The sequence below is a fragment of the Bacillus rossius genome, chromosome 6, assembly GCF_032445375.1.
Source record: "Bacillus rossius redtenbacheri isolate Brsri chromosome 6, Brsri_v3, whole genome shotgun sequence".
In the NCBI taxonomy this organism is placed as follows: Eukaryota; Metazoa; Arthropoda; class Insecta; order Phasmatodea; family Bacillidae; genus Bacillus; species Bacillus rossius.
Window position 1 is genome coordinate 9,849,470 of NC_086334.1, and position 27,774 is coordinate 9,877,243.

General features: G+C 46.2%; 1 protein-coding gene across 5 annotated transcripts in view; it reads left to right on the plus strand.

Annotated features, from left to right (window-relative positions):
• The first annotated feature begins 17,481 nt into the window (after nucleotides 1-17,481).
• LOC134532599 (metabotropic glutamate receptor 1-like) overlaps nucleotides 17,482-27,774 on the plus strand; it is a 153,091-nt gene continuing 142,798 nt past the window's right edge. For all 5 annotated transcript variants that reach the window (XM_063369165.1, XM_063369166.1, XM_063369168.1 and 2 more), the window contains exon 1: nucleotides 17,482-17,553. The gene's annotated coding sequence lies outside the window, so the exon portion shown is untranslated. The remainder of the gene's footprint in view (nucleotides 17,554-27,774) is intronic.

The window sequence follows — 27,774 nt, forward strand, 5'->3', positions numbered from 1 at the left end:
TTCCCTCTCCAAAAATTTCATCTTATTCAAAGTCGGTAACTTATCCGAGAAATAGGTGATCGGCGCACCTGGTAGTTGTCCTTCTTGGTCTTGGCAAAAAGACACTAAGTACCAGTTTTAGGAAAACAAAAAATCACTAATCTTGATTATCCTAATAAAAATAACAGGTCTAACTGTTTAAAATATTGAATTGTCATCGGTCCTTGATAAGTATGCCAAATTTCGAGTTAATCCGACGTTTTTTTGGGGTCAAAATCATGTTCAAAGTTTCCGTTACATACTAACATACATACGTATGAAGCTAATGAAAGCTTGTTAAAAATGATAATGATTAGTTGTTTTCCACAGAGAACAGTAAATATTATGTTTTTAATTAGTATATAGTTTTCAAAATTTATCATTTTTACGTTATTTAAAATGTAGGTCATTTGGACTTTAGCAAAGGTGAGCAAAATCTTTTTTATTGATAACATGTTTCAGAATTATTTTATACAATATTTTTACTGAAATTGTTTGGTTGGAGAATTTAAATGAGTATTTTTCTGATTTCTATTCAAAATTATTAACTTTCAAACCTTGCATTATATGCTGACGGAATGCATAGATTGTGAGTTATTGCAAGATTTGTCATTTAAAGCCTGAGTAAAATACTGTTGTTTTCAAAAACAAGCCGCGATCAATTATAAAAATCGTAAATTGTAGAAGCTTAAAAAACCTAGATATTTAATTTGAAATATTAAATTTTTTATATAACATCATCTAATCAAAGTGAGCAAAATGGTTCAATTCTTAATATCACGTTGTATGAGTACGATGTCTCACATCAAATCACTAAAACAAAACCCTTTTAGTGATAAAACCTTTTTAATGCGTTGCATAATTTACGAGTTATTGTGAAATTTGTTATTAAGGGCCTAAATGAAGTGCTAGTGTAAAATAACAAATTTGTTTAATACACAAAAGTAATATTATAAAGTTTAAAAACCTCTAAATATGATTTTCAATCGAATTAAGTAGAGTGGAAGAAAATTTAACAGGTAAACACAAATACAAAGCAAGACAAAAACATTATCTTATAAGGAATTTTCCTTCGAAAAATATATCATATTTTTCAGCTAGTAGTAATGTAGTTACATACTTACACTAACCTCTTTTCTAAAGAGTTAAAAAAAAACTAGAAACGACACAATTCTCTATAACCTGATATGTATCATGTTTTTACTCTGCTGTGGATGCCCTCCCGACACGATGAAACGTTGCGATACATTATCTCATCCTCCACGGAGTTTCTATCATTGGACGCCATACCTCTACCCGGAAAATGTCTGCTGTTTTTAAATAGCTGCTGCTCCACGAAACTGATGGTATGAAATATCAAGAAATTGTTTGGCAAAATGTGTGATTTTAGAATTTGAATTCTAATTTTAAATTTTTTTTGGTTGAAATTAACTCACGGTTTATTAAGACTAAAGTTTGTAGTCGTTATCACTCACAAATTTCAACGCTACGTGCCCTTGTAAACATTCTTTATGTATGTCCTGCAAGTTTGAGCAGTCGCAGACTCAAGAGCTTTCAAGTAAAGTACTAATGTTTTATATTGTTAACAGTAACGAATATCATCCATCGATAATAATTTGTGTTAAAGTAACCATAAATTGAAATTTAGCTACATAAGGAATTATTATTCCCGACGAGACTGAGAAGAGACTGTTCAAGCCACCTCCGTGCCAAGCCATGTTGTGAGTCAGGAGTGCGTGCAGGCAACCCGCTGCGCAGCGCGGTAACGCGGGTGGCGGGTGGTGTGTGCTCAGGGGCTGCGGCGGTCGCTGCTGTTCGGCGCGGGCCTCATGTCGGCGGGGGCGTGGCTGAAGGCCTGCGCCACGGGCCGACACCAGTTCTGGCTGGCCTTCAGCGGCCACGCCATGGTCGCCTCGGCGCAGCCCTTCATCGCCAGCATCCCGCCGCGCCTCGCCGCCGTCTGGTTCCCCGCGCACCAGGTGTCCTCAGCCTGCTCCACCGGCGTCTTCGGCAACCAGGTGCCTGCCCGCTCTCCCCGTGGGGCTGTGTTGCTTGTGTCTCCGTCTGGCTTTCCGAACCAACGGAGGTGAAGTTTTCGGGCGAAGCAGGAGGAGAAGTCCCTTACAGGGTTAAAGACCCAACTTTCTGGAAGTTTGAGAGAGATGTCCCTCCCCCTCCCCACGTAGGCTGAGGCGTAGCTGCTCCAAGGGGAAAGTTCGAGGGTGAACCTCATGACGAGTGAAGCGAGTTTGTAAAATATAAATCTTTACTTTTTAAGGTATCTGTTTATCTTCATATTTGTGTCCGTATATTTGCTGCGTTTTCCAGGTGTTGTTGTGCGTCTGCATTTACTGTTGTTGAAACTGTCTCGTCGTTGTTAGCCTACTGTGTTCGCCTGTGCTGTTATTATGTTTTTTTCATGACTAAATTCCTTCCACGGAATTTCATGTTCTGTCTGATATTTAAGTTTGAATGTGTTCATCAGTGTCGTCGTTGTGTTGTACACAATACCTGTTTAGGTTCGTCTTTGAGTTTATCTGTTTGACATCAGCTGATTTAGGCTTGTTTTCTGTGGGTTTATGTTTTCATTTTGACGTGACAACGTCTAATAAATCGATGAACGCCGGCTGCACGCACGAAAAATATTGGTTGTCTGTAAAGTCGGTTTACGGACGATAGTTTAACGTGACAACGTCATAACAAAACATTGATGAAATGATTGCATACTTTATGAATAAAATTGAATCATTTTAATTTTATTAATAAAAGAATAAATACTTGAAATTATACTAGTAATCAGATTTTTAAAATGCAAGAATAATTAACCTTTATTGCCAAAATTGTTGTAATTAGCAATGAAAACCCAATTAACTTTTCACTTCACTTTATAAACAGTCGACGAAACAGTTCACGTGTAGATGACTTGTAATCAATTTTTAAAACTGGCGTTTAGCTATAAAGTTTAAATATAATTATGAATAAGTTTTCATATAAATCAATTGTAATCAAATATCTATCATCAAGTATATGAATCACCATAATTTTTTAGTCAATTGTAGCATAACCTATTATTACTGCACTCGCCGACAGCGTAACGGATCAATGAGCGTAACGGGACACTTTTTCGTGCGTGCAGCCGGCGTTCATCGATTTATTAGACGTTATCACGTCAAAAAGTGTCCCGTTACGCACATTGTTCAGTTACGCGGTGTCCCGTTACGCACATTATTCCGTTACGCTGTGTACCGTTGCGCTCATTGTACGCTTGCGCCGCATCTATCTCTCTTCCACTCTTCCACACTGACTTTACAGACAACCAATTTTTTTAATTTATTATTTTAAATTTATGAATTTTTTCCTTGGCAAACAGTGCAAATATGCAATGGTGTAGTGCAATAAATTGTATTAAATCATAATCCCCCATTACACGAATCATTTAGAGAACGCATTTCTGTCAGCAGTTATGAACCTGCAGGTGCCACATACAGGTACTTCGCAGTTGCCACCGCCCAATGCTTGAAGCGCGCTGCCAACCACCAGATCTCTGTCAGACCCTGTGCTGTGTTGTCTTCTTCTCTGCGAGTCTTGCCTGTTCGGAGCCTTCATCTACCAGCTCGGGACGCCTCTTGCTGGAGGGAAGCCTGCCCTTGCTGGAGGGAAGCCTGCCCTTGCTCGGATGCGCGGGCGGCAGTACCGCCTTGGATCGTTCTTTGAGTTATTCTGGCAACGGGAAAGACTGATTTCAAACAATTCCATGGACATACACCATTACCATCACTGGGTTAGGCACGGGATGCCATAGGAAAACATCAAGGATGAACCGCTTGAATTAGAAACTAAACGCAAGGGAAAACAAAGCCAAATTCAGCTGGTGTCAAATGTTGAAATACTGGATAGCACAGAGAATTTCGCAGAATGCATTGAATAAAAGAATAAAAATAAATTAACTACATCATAGACGAACATAATAGGCTCTCAACGACGAGACAGTTGCGGTGAGAACAGTAAATACAGTCAAACAACAACTTTGGACATCAAAGAAACGAGATTTGAACCCAGCGATGATACAAACCATACAATATGGACAACACAACGACATAGTATTCTTAGATTTAGGTATTAATTTTTGTTTTCCATTTTTGAGTTTTTCCTATGACGTCAAGTATAATTCAGCAATGTCTTATGTCCGTGAAGTTATTTGAATCCCATCTTGCAGACGTGTACGTCCAGAACTGTGAGTGGATTTACCGTGCTTCCAGTGGGAGATGTGAGGAGAGAGGGAACTACAATAGTTCTGCTGGTGTGGGAACAAGAGGTACGTGGCTACCTCGTGGTTGTGTCCTGAGGCGGGTGTGTCGCAGGTGGGGATCGCACTCGGCTTCCTGCTGCCGTCACTCATCGTGGAGCGACACGACGACATCGCCGACATGGGGCGAGACTTCTCCGTGCTGTTCTACGGCTCGGCCATCCTCAGCACGACCTGCGCCCTCCTCGTACTCGCCCGTGAGCACACTCTGGCCCACTCTGGCCCACTCTAGCACACTCTAGCACACTCTAGCACAGTGGTTCCCAAGCTTTTTCAGCTGACGACCCACCTTTCCTCATAGGAATACCTCCACGGTATAATCGTCCATGGTGGAGTGAAAAACCTTATTTGTATCGTATCCCTTCCTAATGTATATATAATTTACCATCAAATAATTTTGGTTTTTAGATACCGATTGATTATTGATGAACAATTTGTGTTCTGATTGGAAAATGGTTGACAAAATATAAGCACAATAGATACTTATGTGTTTGCACACAATTCGATTTGTTTAGATTTTTCTTATCTTTTCTTATTCGATGGTTTATGATAGTTTTAGTTAGGATCAAGTCGTAACCCACCGTTTGAGAACCGCTGCTCTAGCACACTCGCACACTCGCCCTCCTTCAACCTGCACGAGGAGGAGGCTATGCCCGGAAGACCAAGTCGCTTGTAAGCACAGTTCCCGAGCGAGAACATGCCAAAACATTGTGTACCCACAGAGCTGACGTCAGAATGTTTAAGGAAGTACCAGGAACTTCGCCGTACGTACCTGTTCCGACCCATGATGACCACCTTCTTCCCCTGATCTCTGGGTCTTCATGCATCCCGCATAATCAAAGGAAGAAGTAAAAGGCTGAACGCTCTTAAACCCACTGGTGTTGTTATCACCACAGTCGCCTCCCCGCACGGCTTCTCTCGGGGTCTCGCGCTCGCCAAGCGGTCCGGGTTCGATTCCCGGCGGGAGACGCGGCGGACGGTAGCGCCGACGCCGGGACGCTCAGCGCCGATGCCGCCAGTGTTCAAGGAGCAGCCGCCGACGCCGCCCAGCGCGACCCAGGCCGACAAGGACGCGGCGGCGGAGCCCCTGGGCTTCGGCGCGTCCGTGCGCGCGCTCTTCTGCAACCAGGGCTACGTGTGCCTGTTCGCGTCCTACGGCATCGTCGTCGGCATGTTCTACTCCGTGTCCACCGTGCTCAACCAGATCATCCTGCACTACTTCCCGGTACGTCTTCAGCCGGAGCTCGCCCTGGGCTGCATGGTCCGCGAGAGTTCGGCACACAAGCTACCAGTCACATTTATATTGCCATACGCAGGGACCGGAAAAATTCGCGTATTCAATGATCTCTAGGATAGCCTTCATTATCCTCTACATTTCTCAAGTAAACACGCGTGTTCATTGGGTACTAAATTGTGAGGCGTCTCCACTGGGCAGCTTGTGATTCGACGCTTCTTTGGTCGGTAGTCTCTCATTGGCCCAGAGAGCTCCAGTTAAACTGCGAGCCAATAGCAGAACCAGCAGAATTGTACAGCATGTTTGAATTTCAGCCTATCACGAAATGTATCCACGAATTTTTCCGGTCTCTAGCCATACGTGCTCAAGGAGGAGAATCCACTATTTGACACATTCTACGGTTAACTTCCAGCTTTTTTTTTTAAATATATATATTTGCAGTAACATTCCACAGTTTTAGAGCAGTTTATTCTACTTATGACGTGGAGTGCAGTTCTACACTTGACCGCACGCCACGTGTGTAACTGTTGCCTCGTGAGTGACCCGTGATTGGTCACTCAGAGTCCAGTGTCTCCCTCTGTGAGGTGGCAACTGGTATCTGGTGGCTGCTGTGAGAGTGTACAGTCGCGAGCAAGCACAGCACGACTTGCAACACTCCAGCAACCGCCAATGGCTGTTTCCACACCTTCTAGAAACCAAAAAAATAATAATAAACCTTTTCTTTATGGCAGCGAAACGTGGATTAATAGTCCACTGCTTTTTTTGTTGTTGCAAGAAACAAGGAACAACTGAGTGAACTTGATCATCAAGTCAAAACGAGCTGTTTGCGTGTAGAAAAATGCTCCTTTAAGTTACAAATTTCACCTACTGTGTCATGAGTAGAGACCGGAAAAATTCGCGGATTCATTTCACGACAGCCTAAAATTCATACAGTTATACCTCAGTTCTGCCTCTGCTATTGGCTCGCAACTCACCTGGATGACTCCGGGCCAGTGAGCAACACTCAACCGAAGCTGTGTCGAATCACAGGCTGCTATATTGGGACACCTTCTCAAGACAGCAGCCAATAAGAGGGTGACATTTAACCGAGTTTACGTACAACTATAAAGTTCATCCTAGAGGTCATTGAACCCGCGAATTTTTCCGGTCCCTAGTCATCAGGTTACCGCAGCACGTAGGTGAAGCTTTAATAAACAACCCACTGGTGACAACATAAGATGTTTGGCTGCTCCAAAAGTTGTGGACTTCCCCCGCGACATCACCAGCTTGCTTGTTGAATGTAACTGCCGCGGGGCTGCGAGACTACCCGAAGACGTGTCTGTCTTCCAGGGAGGAGAGAAGTTTGCCGGCGAGGTGGGCCTGGTGATGGTGGTGACCGGCATGCTGGGATCCTTCCTCAGCGGGGTCATGCTCGACAAGACCCACAAGTTCAAGTGAGGGAGCCGTCGTCCGGCTTACTTACAACTGCTTGTGCACACCCTACACGCGAGTCTTTTTGAGATCCTTACCCTCCAAACGAAAACACGAACTACTTTTAAAGTGTGTTTACATACATGCATTGTACTAAATGAACCTTCGAGGCATTTAAGTGTTACGAATATATTTCTTTCTTTTTTTGTCAAATTATAATTACCGTAATCATTAATGACAAAACTGGAAGCATGTCTATTTCATCAATACTGTTAAGGATGGAATTTGAAAATGATTTTAATCCATTAAAACAAATCTTATAAATAATTAAATATTAAGAAAACATACCTGTATATTTTAAACAAAATATTATTGCCTTGGGATTTATTAAAAAAAACTAATTAAATACGCATTATGCTTTTGATTCGAAAAAATGCGAATGTTATTTTTATTTTTGTCATGTATTGGAACGTATTCAGAATGCATTGTTCCCAGTTGTTTCATTGCTGATGCGCGTGTTATGGATGTGTGTTCACAGAGAAACGACTCTGGGACTGTGTGTCATGTCACTGGTGGGCATGGCTGTGTTCACGTACATCCTGAGTTGGCGGTCCAAGACTGTGGTCTACCTCACCTCCGGCCTCATTGGGTGAGCGTTCACATGGGCTTTCTTTTATTTGCTCAATTAACAACAAAGTTCTAGACATGATCTCCTGTATATACAGTCGCGGAAACTACTGCAGTGCAGACCGCCTGCTTATACAGATAGGCCAGAGGGCAAACATCACCCGAACCGACCAGAACCTTCTGTAGGGGACTTGGTGGAGAAGAGGAATCTGGAGGAGGGGAGGACCGACCGGAAAGAACCAGATGCCTAGAGATAGAAAAGGAGGGGAGTTTATGGGAAGGACGGAAACAAGAGAAGGGAAGGAGAAGATGAGGAAGACCGAGCTTGGAAGGGAATGGCACTGAAAGCGGAGTTGAAGAGTCAATGTAGGCTCAAGCCGATGCCAAGATCAGTCAGTGCCTTTTCAACCTTGTGACAGGAAACCACATCATTTCGTCAACATTTATTCTCCTGATTAGTTTGAAGGAATAAACTTCCATATTTCTGGTACATGTTTTGGACTTCGTGGTCGCCGACCTCAGAGGAAGCAGTTGCTTTGTGTGATGTGAATTTTCTCTGCATTGACATATCCTTTCCAGGGTAAGGTATTCCGCCCGATTGGTCAATCACAGAGCTGGTTGGTGTTTGCTGGTTACTGGTTGCTAAGCCAATGAGAATTATGCGCGCACTCTACCCGAAGTCTCTGAGCAGGTGGAACACAGGGGCGCAACAACGAAATTTCCAAAGAAGGGTGGGGGGCAATATACCTTTTTATAAAGAATCATCGATCCCCCCTATTGAAGCGGGGGGTCCGGGGGTCCTCCCGCGGGAAAATTTGTATTTCTAGGTGGAAAATGGTGCTATTTAAGCAGTTTTATTATCTAAAAATTGATTACACAGCACTTTCTTTGCCCCCGTTTGCCCCCAATTCAAGTTTGAGAAAGGGGGGGGGGGGGGGCAAAATACCCTTGCCCCCCCCCCCTGTTGTTGCGCCCCTGGGTGGAAGCCCGAAGGTCTCGGTCCCGCAGGTTCTTCATGACGGGCTACCTGCCGGTGGGCTTCGAGTTCGCGGCCGAGCTGACGTACCCGGAGCCGGAGACGACGTCGGCGGGGCTGCTGATCATGGCGACGATGCTGTTCGGCACGGGCTTCACCTCGGTGCACAGCTGGCTGGCGGCGCGCGCCGGCGTGCTGTGGGCCAACACGGCAGCCTGCGCCACCGTGGCCGTGGGCGTGGCCTTCACGGCGGCCATCCGCGCCGACCTGCGCCGTCTGGGTGCGCAGAGGGCTGCCAGCAGGTGCTGAGTGCCCGCTGTCCGGTGGCTGTCCGGTGGCTGTGGGCCAACACGGCAGCCTGCGCCACCGTGGCCGTGGGCGTGGCCTTCACAGCGGCCATCCGCGCCGACCTGCGCCGCCTGGGTGCGCAGAGGGCCGCCAGCAGGTGCTGAAAGCCCGCTGTCCGGTGGCTGTCCGGTGGCTGTCCGGTGGCTGTGGACCAACACGGCAGCCTGCGCCACCGTGGCCGTGGGCGTGGCCTTCACGGCGGCCATCCGCGCCGACCTGCGCCGCCTGGGTGCGCAGAGGGCCGCCAGCAGGTGCTGAGTGCCCGCTGTCCGGTGGCTGTCCGGTGGCTGTCCGGTGGCTGTGGACCAACACGGCAGCCTGCGCCACCGTGGCCGTGGGCGTGGCCTTCACGGCGGCCATCCGCGCCGACCTGCGCCGCCTGGGTGCGCAGAGGGCTGCCAGCAGGTGCTGAGTGCCCGCTGTCCGGTGGCTGTCCGGTGGCTGTGGGCCAACACGGCAGCCTGCGCCACCGTGTCTGTGGGCGTGGCCTTCACGGCGGCCATCCGCGCCGACCTGCGCCGCCTGGGTGCGCAGAGGGCCGCCAGCAGGTGCTGAGTGCCCGCTGTCCGGTGGCTGTCCGGTGGCTGTCCGGTGGCTGTCCGGTGGCTGTCCGGTGGCTGTGGGCCAACACGGCAGCCTGCGCCACCGTGGCTGTGGGCGTGGCCATCACGGCGGCCATCCGCGCCGACCTGCGCCGCCTGGGTGCGCAGAGGGCCGCTAGCAGGTGCTGAGTGCCCGCTGTCCGGTGGCTGTCCGGTGGCTGTCCGGTGGCTGTCCGGTGGCTGCGGACCAACACGACCACCTGCACCACCGTGGCTGTTCTATGGCTGGTGGCTGCCTGTTGGCCGCCCGATCGCTGTTCGGTGGCTGTCCGGTGGCTGTGGGCCAACACGGCAGCCTGCGCCACCGTGGCCGTGGGCGTGGCCTTCACAGCGGCCATCCGCGCCGACCTGCGCCGCCTGGGTGCGCAGAGGGCCGCCAGCAGGTGCTGAAAGCCCGCTGTCCGGTGGCTGTCCGGTGGCTGTCCGGTGGCTGTGGACCAACACGGCAGCCTGCGCCACCGTGGCCGTGGGCGTGGCCTTCACGGCGGCCATCTGCGCCGACCTGCGCCGCCTGGGTGCGCAGAGGGCCGCCAGCACGTGCTGAGAGCCCGCTGTCCGGTGGCTGTACGGTGGCTGTCCGGTGGCTGTGGACCAACACGGCAGCCTGCGCCACCGTGGCCGTGGGCGTGGCCTTCACGGCGGCCATCCGCGCCGACCTGCGCCGCCTGGGTGCGCAGAGGGCTGCCAGCAGGTGCTGAGAGCCCGCTGTCCGGTGGCTGTCCGGTGGCTGTCCGGTGGCTGTGGACCAACACGGCAGCCTGCGCCACCGTGGCCGTGGGCGTGGCCTTCACGGCGGCCATCCGCGCCGACCTGCGCCGCCTGGGTGCGCAGAGGGCCGCCAGCAGGTGCTGAGTGCTCGCTGTCCGGTGGCTGTCCAGTGGCTGTCCGGTGGCTGTCCGGTGGCTGTGGACCAACACGGCAGCCTGCGCCACCGTGGCTGTGGGCGTGGCCTTCACGGCGGCCATCCGCGCCGACCTGCGCCGCCTGGGTGCGCAGAGGGCCGCCAGCAGGTGCTGAGAGCCCGCTGTCCGGTGGCTGTCCGGTGGCTGTCCGGTGGCTGTGGACCAACACGGCAGCCTGCGCCACCGTGGCCGTGGGCGTGGCCTTCACGGCGGCCATCCGCGCCGACCTGCGCCGCCTGGGTGCGCAGAGGGCCGCCAGCAGGTGCTGAGTGCCCGCTGTCCGGTGGCTGTCCGGTGGCTGTCCGGTGGCTGTCCGGTGGCTGTCCGGTGGCTGTGGGCCAACACGGCAGCCTGCGCCACCGTGGCTGTGGGCGTGGCCGTCACGGCGGCCATCCGCGCCGACCTGCGCCGCCTGGGTGCGCAGAGGTCCGCTAGCAGGTGCTGAGTGCCCGCTGTCCGGTGGCTGTCCGGTGGCTGTCCGGTGGCTGTCCGGTGGCTGCGGACCAACACGACCACCTGCACCACCGTGGCTGTTCTATGGCTGGTGGCTGCCTGTTGGCCGCCCGATCGCTGTTCGGTGGCTGTCCGGTGGCTGTGGGCCAACACGGCAGCCTGCACCACCGTGGCCGTGGGCGTGGCCTTCACAGCGGCCATCCGCGCTGACCTGCGCCGCCTGGGTGCGCAGAGGGCCGCCAGCAGGTGCTGAAAGCCCGCTGTCCGGTGGCTGTCCGGTGGCTGTCCGGTGGCTGTGGACCAACACGGCAGCCTGCGCCACCGTGGCCGTGGGCGTGGCCTTCACGGCGGCCATCCGCGCCGACCTGCGCCGCCTGGGTGCGCAGAGGGCCGCCAGCAGGTGCTGAGAGCCCGCTGTCCGGTGGCTGTCCGGTGGCTGTCCGGTGGCTGTGGACCAACACGGCAGCCTGCGCCACCTGGCCGTGGGCGTGGCCTTCACGGCGGCCATCCGCGCCGACCTGCGCCGCCTGGGTGCGCAGAGGGCCGCCAGCAGGTGCTGAGTGCTCGCTGTCCGGTGGCTGTCCAGTGGCTGTCCGGTGGCTGTCCGGTGACTGTGGACCAACACGGCAGCCTGCGCCACCGTGGCTGTGGGCGTGGCCTTCACGGCGGCCATCCGCGCCGACCTGCGCCGCCTGGGTGCGCAGAGGGCCGCCAGCAGGTGCTTAGAGCCCGCTGTCCGGTGGCTGTCCGGTGGCTGTCCGGTGGCTGTGGACCAACACGGCAGCCTGCGCCACTGTGGCCGTGGGCGTGGCCTTCACGGCGGCCATCCGCGCCGACCTGCGCCGCCTGGGTGCCCAGAGGGCCGCCAGCAGGTGCTGAGTGCTCGCTGTCCGGTGGCTGTCCAGTGGCTGTCCGGTGGCTGTGGACCAACACGGCAGCCTGCGCCACCGTGGCCGTGGGCGTGGCCTTCACGGCGGCCATCCGCGCCGACCTGCGCCGCCTGGGTGCGCAGAGGGCCGCCAGCAGGTGCTGAGAGCCCGCTGTCCGGTGGCTGTCCGGTGGCTGTCCGGTGGCTGTGGGCCAACACGGCAACCTGCGCCACCGTGGCTGTGGTCGTGGCCTTCACAGCGGCCATCCGCGCCGACCTGCGCCGCCTGGGTGCGCAGAAGGCCGCCAGCAGGTGCTGAGAGCCTGCTGTCCGGTGGCTGTCCGGTGGCTGTGGGCCAACACGGCAGCCTGCGCCACCGTGGCCGTGGGCGTGGCCTTCACAGCGGCCATCCGCGCCGACCTGCGCCGCCTGGGTGCGCAGAGGGCCGCCAGCAGGTGCTGAGAGCCCGCTGTCCGGTGGCTGTTCTATGGCTGGTGGCTGCCTGTCGGCCGTCCGATGGCTGTTCGGTGGTTGTCCAGTGTGTCTAGTGGCTGTCGCTACCAGATGCTGGAAGAACCACTGCCATTCGTTCATTTTCTGTGCGCGCGAAATTGTGACAATTTATTAGAGACAATGAAACTTCTTTACAATTCTGTATCATCCCCGCGCGATTATGTGAATTCCTAAATTATATTTTATGAAACTGAATTTCTCTGATCTAGCAATGTGTTCTCCTAATTGTGTCTAAATACCCCTCTCCTTAAATTCAAATCCATAAATAATCCTATCGATGCACCAGTCATAAACAAAAAAGTAAAGAGATTTTTGTATTACCTGTTATTTAATTCATTTATGTTTAGATGGTACCTCATCATATCTGTCCATGTAAAGACTATCGATTATGCTCTCACGAAATAATATACAGTAATAATGATTTACGAAATTATTGTTTAATTATGATAATTAAAGAGAGAGTGAATGGGGAACTATACTCACACTATGCGACTTCATATCGCGGACGATGATTCTGCACCGAAAACAGTATAGATCGACGATGAAGTACAGCAAGTAATGGCGCCGCGGACAGAGGCGCCGGCTTTGCAAGACCGCCGGAGGATGCTTCATTAATAATTAGCGAAGTCGCCGCTGGAATGCGCACGAGGCGTGACCTTTGGTAGCTTCGGGGCCAGAAGCGGACGGAAGGGAAAAGGCGTCACAAAGGAAGAGTAGATAGTCGGTGTGGGCACACCAAGTGAACTGACAGGACACCGCAGACTGGTGGGAGGTATTGTGGCACAAGTGGCCACGGCTCTGGTGAGACGTTAACACAATATTTCGACGCCGAACGTTTAGGATGACCGACTGATTATGCTGATGAAGAACTTGGCTAACATTTTCAGACCGAAATTCTTGAAGGAACTAAAATGGAATTTTTTAAAAAAATACTTATTAAAAGTCCCAATTAAAATAAATAATTCGTAAGAGAAAACTATATGAAAACAATTGGTGCGTGTACTCACGTACGCGCGTTAGAAGTTTAACTTAGCTACCGGGTGGTAATAAAAAATCTAACTTTAATTTTACAGGCAAATAATAAATTAATAAAAATAAAATAATAAAAGGACTGGTTTGATATTATAAATACTGTTGGAAAATTATAATAGCAAATCCAATTCAAAAAAAATACGCAGAATTAAATATTAATATACATACATGTACCTGTATAAAATTTAATATTAAATTTAGTGTGATAGAGGAGATAAATTATATTAATAATGATAATCAATAAAAATGCTGAATGTTTACTCTAATTAATTAATTTTAATGATTTATTGACATAATTTAAATTACAATTACGTTATACATACGGGAACGTAACCTACAAAACACTCCCATGTAAACGGCCGGAGACTACTAAACCTTCCACAGACACTCCCTGCCAGGGTCAATGGAAGCTTACAAGCAAACTGACATCGTTATACGTAAGGAAACAAACCTTTAGCTGTATAAATACACTTGAAACAAGTTTATAAACACAATTTGTGTAACTAATATTCAAAGTAAATAAATATTTTTTATTTTTATTGATCGGTATTCAAAATCAATCACGAAATTATATGGTTTAAACGCACACAAATAATTTTTATTTGTACGTATTCTTTTTTTTTTAATCCTGTCAATTTTTGTTGCATACTGCGCGTGCATCGTAATAATTCACTCTCGTGTATATATATATATATATTCTTCACAACGCGCCCACTGAAGTATAACTTTATACACTGCAATGTGCCATGGGACACCCTGAGAGAGCCTGAGTCCAGGCGAGTGGCTCGCCGTGCGTGGACGGATGCCGGACGCTGGTGAACTGGCGGCCGCCATGTTGCCCACTCGCCCCGAGCAGCGGGAAGCCTTCATTTCACAGACGAGAGAGCCAAACGCCCGATCGTGCATCTTCGGTTTTTTTTTGGGTTCATTGTAAATAAATATGGTGGGTGTTGATAAAAGGAAAGACCACAAACAAGGCAACGGCATTTATTTGTAATTGTTTTTAGAGGAAAATACCTAATTGAAGAAACGTACTTCGTGGATTTGTATATTTTTCATACCGTAAAAAATCTAGGAAGTCTTTGTCTTCCACAAATATTCTCGGGACGCCCCATATTCCCTTGCAATTTTAAGCAACTTTTAATTTTCAGGTAAGGAATTATGCTATTTCTTGTTGATTTTTAGAATACTGAATCGTTTTGTATCTAACATGTTTATAAAAATTACGAAGGCTCTGTACTAATGGTCAATTAGGTTAGGTTAGCTACATTATAAATACTTTAAAACATTGTGGACGGTTGATTTTGTTGGGATAGCTACATTAAAGATACTGTGAAATCATGTAAACGGTTTCCTAGCGCTGGATAGCTACATATTTAAAAGTTATTTGCTAAGCAACCATAAAATGAATTTACAGTATTTTTAATGTAGCTATACTTACCTAATATAACCAACCATCCACAATGTTTTAAAGTATTTATAATGTAGCTAACCTATCCTAATCGACCGCAAAATTTAATGCCACACCGGTTTATACAATGAGATAGAACGGGGGGAAAAAGCGAGCATGAACTTCGGGGAACTTCGGGTGTGGCTCTCTGGTCTGTGAAATGAAGGCTTCCCTCGCTACGAGCTGCTGTAAAACAGTGGAAGCGCGGGTCCCAGGGCCGCCATCCATCCGGCCGCGCGGGGTTGGCGGGCCTGGCTGACGCAGTACTCCCAGGGTGGCCGCGCGGGCTGCGGAGGGCAGTAAAAGTCTGCAACGGCGGCTCGAGACCATAAACAACGATGCGCCCCGCGTCGACTGTGTATTGAACTATCGGCCCGCCTCGTATCTCTCCATCCTTCCTGGCGACGAAGAGCCGGGAGTTCGAGTGGCTGTGGTCGATGTCCCCACGCCAACAGATGCACTAATGGTTGCTTATCCTCACAGGTTTCACACTCCTGTTCACGTGCATACTCCGATAACACCGAGTTGATTTGTGCGAACCCTTCGTCAGCTGAAAGCTTCCAGAGCATGCATGAATCAAAGAACCGGAATTTTAACACATCTTTGGAAAAATAAAGATCGTGCAATCGCTCTAAACAAAAAGCAGTAGAAGCAATATTGGGGGAACATAAATAAACAGTCCAAGCTGACGAGCAAACATCAAGGAAATCACTTAAATTATTAGCGAGTGACAGGTGTTGAATTACTTTCTCAGTCTTGATTCGCGCGTTTGATGTGAAAAGCTATTCAGATAGCTTGATGAACTCAAAGTTCCTTTGAAACAATATAAACAGGCCATTCTAGGTAAGAAAGAGATGCATTCGTAAGTAACTTGGTCTGCCTGTAAGTCAACCTATGAATAAAATAAGAAATGCATAGTAAATGTAACACACCGGGCTTAGATGTATTCTATTCGAACTTGAGCTATATTTTTTTGCCAGAAAGCACTCAGAGCGTGTATCCAACGAGCACGGAATTGGCTGTCTTGAGTTCCGAAGCGGCAGAAGGAGTCGCAAAAGCGAAGTCGTTGGTTTTTGCCAGCCGGCGCGCCTTCAGGAGAGCTCGCAGCGGGAATATTAATGAATTGGCCGTGGAACGGGCGGAGTTGTAGCCGAGGCGCCTGCGAACCTGAGACGGTTGTTTCTGGCGCGCGAGACGCAGGTTTCTGCCTGCTTAACAACACAGGGAAACATTTCCACTCGGATTCTCTCAACAGCGGAATGTCCGTAGATTAGTGAAAGGAACAGGAAATTCACAGGAACGGCGTCCATAATTTCATTCATTTAAACATTAGGATGCCCCATTATTCGACTTCAAGCCGAGAACAGTTGTTTGGACCTTTAACTACGGTTATAAAAAAATTACGTCCCAGCCCACAGTCGTAGGTAGTTTTCGAATAACTTATTTATCATGGAAATATTTTTTAAACTTCTATAAACTACTGGAACATTTTAAGAACTTAATGTAGCTACATAACATCACAAAATAATCGATTAAATATTTTCTCATTTTCCATGCAGCAAAAATATTACGACTATTTGCAACTCAAAGTATCTAATTGAATAACTTAGAACGAATATCATATTACATGCCAACTAAGGTAATATTTAATTTTTTTCACTTAAAATACTATTTTTCATCCCTTGTATTAATAACGTGGTCCTATAAATTTTTTTCCAGATGTCGCAACATAGTACCTAGCATTTATTCAAAATATACCTAATTAAAAATAAATTGCGTATTTTTTTAGTTATAGACATTAGCTAAAACATGTTTAAAGTTTCATCATGCGCCAAATTATTGGATACCCTGACTACAATTTTTTGTAACGTAATAATGAATAACCCTATTTTATTATAACAATTAAAAAAAATCTGACCTTTTATGCTTAAAGGAAAAAAAAAAATATTTGTATGAATTATGCCGGAAAAAATTTTAGTCCAGGAAAACCTTCTCGATTCATACAATAAAAAATATTACTACGCAAACTTAACAAGTTATTATCTTAAATAAGCCTGTGCCTGCTGACGGGAACATGTATCTGTTCCCGAAACGCCGCGTCTGTTTTGCCTTGGGAAACCTAGCTACTGTGTTCTTCTGTGCTGTCGTCATCGTGTTGTTTACAGAACATCTCTTTAGCTTCATAGCTGGGTTCTCAGGGGAAATTGAAGTTCGTTGATTTTGACGGTGATGGGGGGGGGGGGGGGGGGGGAGGGGCAGGTGGGGGGGGGGTCAATTTCCCCCCAAAATTTTCGAGACTTTTAAAATTGATGTTGTGGTAAATCTCGAGGAATTTAATTTTTTTAAATTCAGTATGACTAAAAAGTAAAAGAATAATAAAATTATTTTTTAGAAACTAAAAAATAAACACTGTTTCTATATGGTATGTAAATTGTTCAACAGCGACAAAATGATTTAATTACAACTCTGTATATAACGTAATTTTTAATAAGCTTAAAATAAGAATTCAGTAATACACAAAACCATTAATTTTAATGGAATAAAAGCAAGTTCCGTAATAATAATTTAAATGAACACGGTATCACAAGCATCGACGCCACACGTGAAAGACAACCTGGGAGCGCGTCGCGCTGGTCGAGTCTTGGCAACGCCGCTAGGAGGGGGGCCGGCGCGCGCGCCCATTGGCCGGCGATGCGCGCGCAGCGGCGTGCGGCGCGCGAGGCGTCCCGGCGCCCAGTGGCGTCCCGCCGCCGCGAGAAGCAGCCCGCACCAGGCTTGGAGCGTCGCGCCGCCGCCACTGCCTGCCGCCTCCAGGTAGACACCCGGCCCTACCTGCTCTCTCTGCCCTGCTCCCGATTACAACTCTCTCTCCCAATGGGTTCCATCTCAAACCTGATGTAATACACGCACTTCTTGGTGTCGCAACGTCTCCGAAAGTAATTTGCGGCACGTATTTACAACATTGCAGTCGCCATCACCAGGGAGCATCGAACCTACTGAGGCACCTACAGTTAGGAAAACTGCTCCCTGATGATGGCGACCTGCAATGTCGGCCGAAACGTCGGCTGAATTATTTTCCAGAGGACACGGCTGCAACCCAGAAGCCAAGCTACTTCAGACAATGGCCGTGAAAGCCTGCGAACATCATTAACGTATTTTTACAACTTTTTAATCGATCATCAATACATTAGCGACAATAACTATTTGCATGATCACCCGCTGAAATATATATTATGCATATATTAGAACTAAAGGTACGCACTTTTGGTAAGAACTACTTATAAACGCTTTGTTATCAGTTTAAAAACTACCGATTTCCTTAAACGGCGCTCTTTTTTTCACTGAAGCCACACTACACGTGCTTGCCCGCAGACTGATAGCGACACGAGTGCGACACAACGTTGGAGAGAACCGCGGTACGCTCCTAAACTGAAATGAAGCGCTGAACGCTCAAGTCTGGACCAGTAGCACCGAGAGCCGAGCTGACGGGCGAGGGGTCCCGGGCGATACAAGAGGTCCTCAGCCGCCGTAGCGGTCACCCTCCGGCGACTTGCTGCGCGGACGTCTCTCGCAGGGGAACAGGCAGGCTCGCTCACTGCTCGGACTTCATTCCTCAGCAGTGTTTAGCTCTTGTTGCTGGGTTCGGTTTACCGTCGTCGCGTCTTCGGAATCTGGCAAATGAAACGAGCGTAATATTGTCTTTATGATTTCAGGGACGTAACTACAGAGCGGGCAGACGTGTCTCGCGTCCCGGGCGCTTCATTTGGTAGGCGCCAAACTGGCGGAGGAATTATTACTATTTAAGAAATCTCCTTGAACTTTTTATACCGTTAGAACACAAAAAAAAATATTTTGTAGGGAAGATAAATTGAATTATTTGTATTGAAATACACAAACACGTATATCGTTAGATGTTAATTAACTGGTATTTTTCACGTACTATCCAACTTGCAATGTATTAAAAATGAAATGACTGTAAAAAAATCTATATATTTACAATCTAAGTTGAATAAAGAATTTTTCGTATACTGGAATCAATATGTGGTGGCGAAATGAGATGTCTGAAAAGGTTTTAATTTGGTTTGTTTTAAAAAAAAAGGGGGGGGGGGGATGGGGGAGATGGTTTTTCCAATATGAGTCCTTGCTCTGGGTGGAAACTAGTCTAGTTAGTCTCTACATGTTTTCCATACGCAATTTTCACCAATCACGCCATTTGGGTCACAGATGATGACCTCTGCTCAGTATGTACACTTGGAAGAGAAATATTAAGTTATTTGTAATTTTTATCTGTTACTTCTCAAGACAGTCCCAAGCTGGTAAAACTGACAAACATCTTATTCACATGCAATTTAATTGTAGTTAACATTTTGTCGAGCTCATTTGTCTTCAGCCTGCTGACCAGCATTCACGATGTCGTGGGTTCACCCCTTACACACTGCATCGATGGCTGTGTTCCCTGAAGGGTTTTATTGTGTAACCGTTTGCATAGCTTCTTAAACTTTGACTTCCTTCACCACCTCTCTTTAGATTAATTGTCAACAAGATACAATGTAATTTTGTATTTTACTCTCTTAAAGGCTTTTACCTTTTTTTTCCTGTCATAATATTTTGCATGAAAGTAACTGAAAACTAATACTTAAAAAAAATAAACTCATGAAATGAGAAAAGTTAATACGAAATACATAAATGAAATCACAATCACCGTCGGGTTGATCCTATTAATTATTACTTTATCAACTTTTGTTAGCTGAAAAAAAATTTCAACTATTTAATTTCACGCTACTTATCTCTTAGATACTGTCGTGGCCAACAAACAGTGAACATTATTGCTGGTGGGCTACGCTATACTTTGTTTGCTAGTAATTGGGTAATATCACTCCGCACGCCATCGCACGGACTTATGAATGCTAATGTGTTTCGCGGATTGTTAATGGAGTTGCAATTAGGCCCGGGGTCACGCAGCACTGGGAAGTGACGTACTCCTGCATGCTAACAAGGGCGTGGCTCTCAGAGCGCGCGTGGGTCGTCCTTAGTGCCCTGAGTTCTCAGCGTGACGTAGTGTTAAAGGTTGTTTGTGTAAGGATGGTTACAGTATAATTTTTATTGTTAATTGAAGTTCGGCAAAGCGAGACACCCATTTCTTACAAGATATATTTCAAATGCAATAACATTACTGTAATATTGAACATAATATCGAAACTCACTGAAAGGAATCCGTAGTTATATAAAGCTGTGTTCATAAAATCTTTTAGTTTACGTTGAAAAATAAGTGTAAACTTAAAATTAGTGGTTTAAACTACCATTTGACGTTTTGTTTTCCCAATATACACAATAGTTGTTTCATAATAATCACTAATTGCAGGTGAGAATATTTTAGAATTCCCCTGCCTGTCATTATTATTGATTCTCTAAAATTATTTCTTTTTGACTCACGTTTTGGATTAACATCTTTGTATTAACTTTAACAACTATGTATTAAGATCGTCATTGACGTGATAACGTCTTATAAATCAATGGAAGCCGAAAAATTGTCACGTTCCGCCTGAGCCGAGCGTGCAAGAACCGGCCAACCACCGTGCGAGAAAATCTTCTATAATATCAAACAAGTTAAGGCGGTCTTTTTAACTAATTGTTCGTGATTATATTTAAACAAATTATTTTAACCATATTTGCACAAAAATGTTAATAATATTTGAAAATTAAAAAATATGCAATTTTTCATCAATGTTTTCGTATGACGTTATCACGTAAAATTATCGTCCGTAAACAGACAGTACAGACCACCCCCCCCCCCCCCATTTTTTTTAACTTATTGATTGCATATCACAAATCCATTGCTTGAACCAGTGCAGCTCGAACGTACAGAATGACGGTCTGGTGAACTGAGAGAGCGGCAGCCCTTCCTGTGCGCGGGCGATGCAAGTCCCAACTGGCACCTGAACTCGCCTCTGTCGCGCTCCTGAGAGAGTCGCGACCCCAGCGCGCGCGTGTAGCGCGGGTTGCCAGCACCACTGATACTTTTAATTTCAGTACTGTCTCTGGGGAAGTGTTTTTGTCACTAATTGTTAATACAAACAGTTATTAGTCAAATATTACGTTACTTGCGAATACTTATATATATATTTATATGTAGAGACGTAGGATTTCTGGAAAAGAATTTTTGTAAAAATTTTCCAGTAATTTACTTTAAAAAATTATGCAAAACAAATTTTTTTTGTGCTTGCAAAACTGCTTTCTTTTCATTGATCGTGGATCGTTAAGTCTGTACGATTGGTTTCGTGGTCCGGAGAGCCCTGGTCTAAACGCCTGAAATTTGACATTACCTGTTAAAAATATTTTTCGAGTATCATCGAAAAATACCTCATGGTTCGAAAACGCTTGATCTATACGTTTAACATCGAACAATACCTGGTTGGAACGTATTCCAAGTATCGAAATATCAGACTTCAACGGCAGGCACGTGACAAAGTATTTATTTCGTCAGACAGGCATATTGTATAGAGTCGTTTTTCGTAGAGTGAATGATTAATAAACTTTACAAAAGGTAATGGGAAACAGAATATAAAACATTTTTTTTAGCTTTAGTTACTCTTATCACTGGCCGAGAATCAAACCAAGGGCGAAAATCTATCGAGTCAATCTTACATTAATAGACATTTTTATTTTATGTTTTTGGATGTTTTCCAAATTTATATGTCAAATATTATGGATTTCCAAGGTTGCGTCCAATATGTCATTAACATCGTCTTACTGGAGGCTGGTAGTAGAGGAATTTATGCCTCTTTTAAGACTGTCCCACTATATTTTAGAGTTTTTAAACCTAATATTATCTTTTTTCGTTCGATCAAGGATCTAACCAAGCACTGTAATCGATGGAATAAACCAATTAATCATTCGCGGCCTCCAGCAGACGAAAACAAGATGGTGGCTTCCAATAAACTAAAACAAGATGGCTGAGGTGGATCCAAGATGGCCACCAGGATCAAGGTCAAGGTTATCCAAGATGGCTTCCGCGACGTCACAATCCAAGATGGCGGACCGGCTCCAGGCACCACAGCCAGAAGCCAGGGCTCGGACCGGCCAATATATATTAATTCTGTGAAAATTCAACTTAAGTTGCCATTTATTTTAAAACAATGAAATTATAAGTGTCTTTTTAAAACCACTCGCAGTATTCTTATATTGCGTGTTTGTTAGAAATGTTTGAAATGTTGGTACATGCTAAAATATACCACTAATATAGCGTGTCCACACAGCCAGTGGGGTGAGGCTTAGGTGGGTGCGAAATTAAAATTTGAGTGCTATTTATTGTTCACGCATGTAACTTCACAGGGTTATGTTTACGGACTTGCGTTATTTAACAATAATTTATTGTTTATGCATTCTCTATTGTCAATTATAATTTTTGCCCAGCAATTTACGAAGGAATGATTTTCAATGGGGCAAAATCGACTGTTGCCAGCCCCCAAACACATTTGGCCGATGTCTACGCACTCGAAAGGGCCTTGTATCTATTATAAACGGTAACGACTGGCCCGAATCTCCTCTTGCAGGTTAAAAATAACGTTGACCGTCGTTGGAGGGTCCAGGCTGCGGGAAGCTATCTGGAGGCTGAACACTGTCGCAGTAAATCATGTTCTCGCGGGAGTGATTCACAGCGCCGGAGCTCTCGGGAGCGACCACACACAGCCCGCGGCTGGAGGCTTCGCGCCCCTCGACGAGATTGCCCCCGTCGAGGCACAGGACTGCCCCGCCGCGGGCTGTGCTGGCGAGGGAGCCCGCCCCTCAAGGGCCCCGCGCAGACAGGGGCGTGTCTGTGTCGGCGAGGCGGGACTAGCCGGTGCTTCTAGCAGGGGACGCACCACAACGCCGAAATACCTCAACGCCGAACGTACAATAACGCCGAAAACCACAACGCCGAAATGCCAAATTGACCACAACGCTGACAGCTAGAAAACTGCTGTGTACCGCAACGCCGAATTACCACAACGCCGAAATACATTAACCCCGAAAAATGTAATTGCAGGACTGCCACAAAGGTTAGGTTAGGTAAGGTTAGCACACAAATTCATTCAGTTGTTTTTCATTTTGCTCCTGTGCCCCCCCCCCCCTACCCGCATCATCATTTTTCGGCGTTACTGTATTTCGGCGTTGTGGTACACAGCAGTTTTCTAGCTTTCGGCGTTGCGGTCAATTTGGCATTCGGCGTTATGGTATTCGGCGTTATTGTACGTTCGGCGTTGTGGTATTTCGGCGTTGTGGTATTTCGGCGTTGTGGTATTTCGGCGTTGTGGTATTTCGGCGTTGTGGTATTTCGGCGTTGTGGTATTTCGGCGTTGTGGTATTTCGGCGTTGTGGTATTTCGGCGTTGTGGTATTTCGGCGTTGTGGTATTTCGGCGTTGTGGTATTTCGGCGTTGTGGTATTTCGGCGTTGTGGTATTTCGGCGTTGTGGTATTTCGGCGTTGTGGTATTTCGGCGTTGTGGTATTTCGGCGTTGTGGTATTTCGGCGTTGTGGTATTTCGGCGTTGTGGTATTTCGGCGTTGTGGTGTTTCGGCGTTGTGGTGTTTCGGCGTTGTGGTATTTCGCCGTTGTGGTGATTCGGCGTTGTGGTAACGACCCCTTATAGCGCTGCGTCGCCTCTAGGAGCGCGGTTCTGACCTGGCGCGCAGCGATTCTCTGTTCGTGCGTGGGGCGACTGCGAGACAAGAGCGGTGACATGAAGATAAAGGTTCAATGCAGGTCTCTCGAGTGCTTTCGAGAATATGCACCGGGAGTTTCACGCCCTTAATGTTTATCCCGAAATCACGCGTTTTGGGCCAGTTTCACCCTCCTGAACGAACAGTTCGAAAACGAAACACGGAAAAAACAGAAACTGGTCGTCCTCCCTCAGCGCATTCTCAGACGCTTTTTAGTAATAAGACGACACTCGGATATACGTTTGAGCAGTTTGCTGAACGGCGCGGGTATTTAACTGAAGCTGTTGCACACGCACAAGACCTGACAGGTCTTCGGCCACGCCAGGCCCGCCATCTGCACGCCATCTGCCGAGAGATACGACTCAAACACGTGTCCGGTCCAACCACGCCTCAAAACTGTCTCAGCGGACTGAACTAGCTTTAAGAACGGAATTTTTCCAAAGATTCACTACTTATTCAGAAAAAAACGATGCAGTAATAGTTTTAAAATTTGATAACACGTTGATTTACAGTAGAGGTAAACAATTGCAAATGGTATTTATTGGTTGATGGATGTTCCCATGTATACTTATTTCATAACTGTCTTATATGCATCCTTGTGGGAAAGAGGAGAGTGATAATAAATATAGGAATTTTTTAAGTAACACTTAGCATAACTAAGAAATAATTAATATTTTCCATAATAAATTCGATGTATATACTCTATAATTAAATTAAATATGTCATTGTATCAAATATCTTAAAATAATGGAGGAAATATAAATGAGAAGAAATTACTTAATTATTAAATATATACGTTGTACAACTTAAAATCACATTATTTAGTTAATAAAATTAAAATTATAAAACAAAATGAAAATATGTGAATATATGATTTCTATAACACAATTAATCCAGGATTTCACTAACATTCATTTACTTTTGCACGGAGATAATTATAACATGCTGAACTGTTGTCAAATTACCATAGCACAGAGTGGTTAGTAAATTTCAAAATATATAAACCAACTTTGTCCATTTAATTAGTGGTTACATGTTTTCTATTGTCTTTCGTTTCGATTTCTGAGTCTTACTACTTCTGCAGATTTTACTACGTTGTTTTGTAACGTCCATATTTTTGACAATATGTGCACCTGCCTGGTTCTGAGATGAGTTCTTAACTGACAGGTGTTGGTTCCCAGCCCTGGTATGCCTTACCAGCCCTGGCATGCCTTACCAGCCCTGGCATGCCTTACAATTCCTATCTTGTCTTACCAACCCTGGCATGCTTTACCAACCCTGGCATGTCTTACCAGCCCTGGCATGTCTTACAATTCCTAGCTTGTCTTACCAGCCCTGACATGCCTTAACTGCCCTGGCATACTTACCAGCTCTGGTATGTCTTACAAGTCCTGGCTTGCCTTACCAGCCCTGGCATGCCTTACCAGCCCTGGCATGCCTTACCAACCCTGGAATGCCCTCAACCCACGTGGTTCGGAACCACTCTACAGTGTTATAGATCTGCGCTCAGCCCGGTGTTTGCACGGCGCATGTCCAGCCACTCCGCAGAGACGACCCTGGCATTGTAGGCAGCCTCCGCTGCCTTATCGCCGACCCAGTGCCACACTCCCGCCAGTGACAGGAACTGCTGCAGTGATGGCAATTACAAGGAAGTGCAGTGCGGGAACTGACCTCCCCCCACCCTCTCTCCCACCGCACGCTATCACAGTTACACATTGTCAAGCCGAGCAAACCGAGACTCTCTTTGATAGCGAACTCTCTCGCTGATTCCAACCTCTTAACGATGTTTGCATTGTATGCGTTTAATAGCGTGTTTGAGGCTGTTAACCATAAAACACACACTCTATGAATAATTTTAAATAGTTTAATATGAACAAAATTACACTTATTGGTTGTTTCGTTATTGGAATGATTAAGTACACTAGTCAAAAAAAACCTTCATTTAGTTGTAAAACAGTTTTCAGGACAAGCGAAAAAGATTACCATTCACTCATAAAAATATATTTCGAGAAAAAACGTTTTTTTGTAGTGAACTCTTATAATCAAAGCACAATGTCAAAACGGTTTCCTAGAAGATGACTTTTTTTTCATTAACCGCTCTGTAATTACGCCAAACAGCCAATATTTTTGTTCGGCCTGTAAAAGCAGCGTAAACACTGCAGCTAATGGACTGTCGTGCACTTCAGGGAGTATACTTCGGGGGATAGAGTACTAAATAATAAGTGAACAGAAGCGACCCTGGCTCGGGGTGAACTGCTTCCGTAGGAACGACGACGTCTGGTCGTTCGAAGAAACCCCGCGACTCGACAGAGAGTGTTGCGGGGGTGTAACATTGGACTAGTTGCGGTCAGAGAATTTGCGGATGGTTTTGCGCTATATATGAAAAAAAAATTGGTCGTCTGTAAAGTCGGTTTACGGACGATAGTTTAACGTGACAACGCCATTGCAAAACATTGATGAAATGATTGCATACTTTTATGAATAAAATTGAATCATTTTTACTGAATTATTACTATTTTGTATGGATACAAAGAAGGAGTGAAATGAAATCTACAATTTAATTGATAAATTTACTTTTATTTGCACTCATTAATTAGATTATTTTAACTATAACTTTTATACATGTTTGCTATTTAACTTCTTCCAATCTGTGTTATTCTGTTAAGGATAGAACACGATGATAGGAAAAGTAGGAAACGAATGGAAGTGTTTCAAGTTTAATGTGCCTCGAAAAAGTCAAATCGATGGTTGTTCCAAACGAGTGTAAGAGAGATAGATTTGGCGCAAGCGTACAATGAGCGTAACGGGACAATGTGAGTAACGGGACACTTTTTCGTGCGTGCAGCCGGCGTTCATCGATTTATTAGACGTTGCCACGTCAAAAAAAAACCTTCGTTTGTTTGTCAGGTTGTATGCCTCTGTGCCGCAGCACGTCCGCTGTTCTCCTGAAATTGACCAAGAGCTCAAACAAATGTACGTGTTCCGCCAGCTCGAAGTGTGAGAACGCTCTGCAGTGTCTCGCTGATATATCTGCGCGTGACCTCAGTCAGTGGCGCGCAACTGTTCAGGCGGGATGTGGCTTCTACAAAAACTGCGCGGTTGAGAAATGCCAACATTAATAATTACGTTTTAAGTATGAGAAGAACATAGTAATTACTTAAACATATAAACATAAATTTAAAAAAAAGTATTTTTACGAACATCCTTAGTTAAGAATTTATGATTATGTCTGAAAAAATATTATACTTTGGAATAATTTTTGTCGATGTTAAATTATTTTTGGTGGCAATGAAATAATCATGGCTGCAAAAAAAAAAAAAAAACTAATATCTTGCGCGTGATTTGCTTTTGATCTTGTGTATTTATTTTTTCCGTTAGAAACAGAGGTTATGATTTTCAGCACTCAAACTTTGCGGCTATGCATGGTTTTTAAGATTTGAAACAAAATATAAATCATTTTAACATAGGTAGTGTTTTTGGTTGTTCCTTATTGGTAAATAAATAATCTTAAACGTAACACGGTTAGTAATCCCAGAAATCAATGACAAGTTGGTACAAGTTCAGGTTGCTAGGCCGCCCCTGAATCCCGCGCAGTTCCCGGGTCCCCAAAGTAAATAAGTTGCCGCTGCTTGTCTTCCTCGCCCCGTGGCCGGAGTGCAACTGTGGCAGAGGCCCCGCTCGACGGGAGAGGTCGCCCCCGGCCTCCTCATTGGCCGACAGGAAGCCGCGACACCAGCCGGCAGATTGCCCTCTTCCTGCGTCCACGAGCTCAAATGGCCGGACAGCGTCTCGCCGCGCGTGACGTCACCTCTCCCCCCCCCCCCCTCACCCCCCCAACGCTTGTGGGGGAGCCTTCTTTTCACAGGCGAGCGAGCCAAACGCCCGATCGTGCATCTTTGGGGTTTTGTTATTTTGGACAACTGATGATAACTAATGATCAATTGGGTTAGGTTAGCTACATTATAAATACTTTAAAACATTGTGGACGGTTGATTTGGTTAGGATAGCTACATTAATGATACTGTGAAATCATGTAAACGGTTTCCTAGCCCTGGATAGCTACATATTAAAAACGTTATGTGCTGAGCAACCTTCGGGGAACTTTGGGTGTGGCTCTCTCGTCTGTATGTCTCTCGTGTGTTCCCGGGGAACGTGAGGATGCCGGCCGTAGGTCGAAACAATCTGCCCGTCAGGCTGTTCCAGCGCTCTCTCTCTTATTGTCGAGAACAACTCTGCGAGGGCAGTGTCACAATAACAACACCGCTCGCGAGCCAACTTGCCCCAACTTTAAACGAAGCATTAACTCCATCATTACGAGTAAATGTAAAAAAAAAA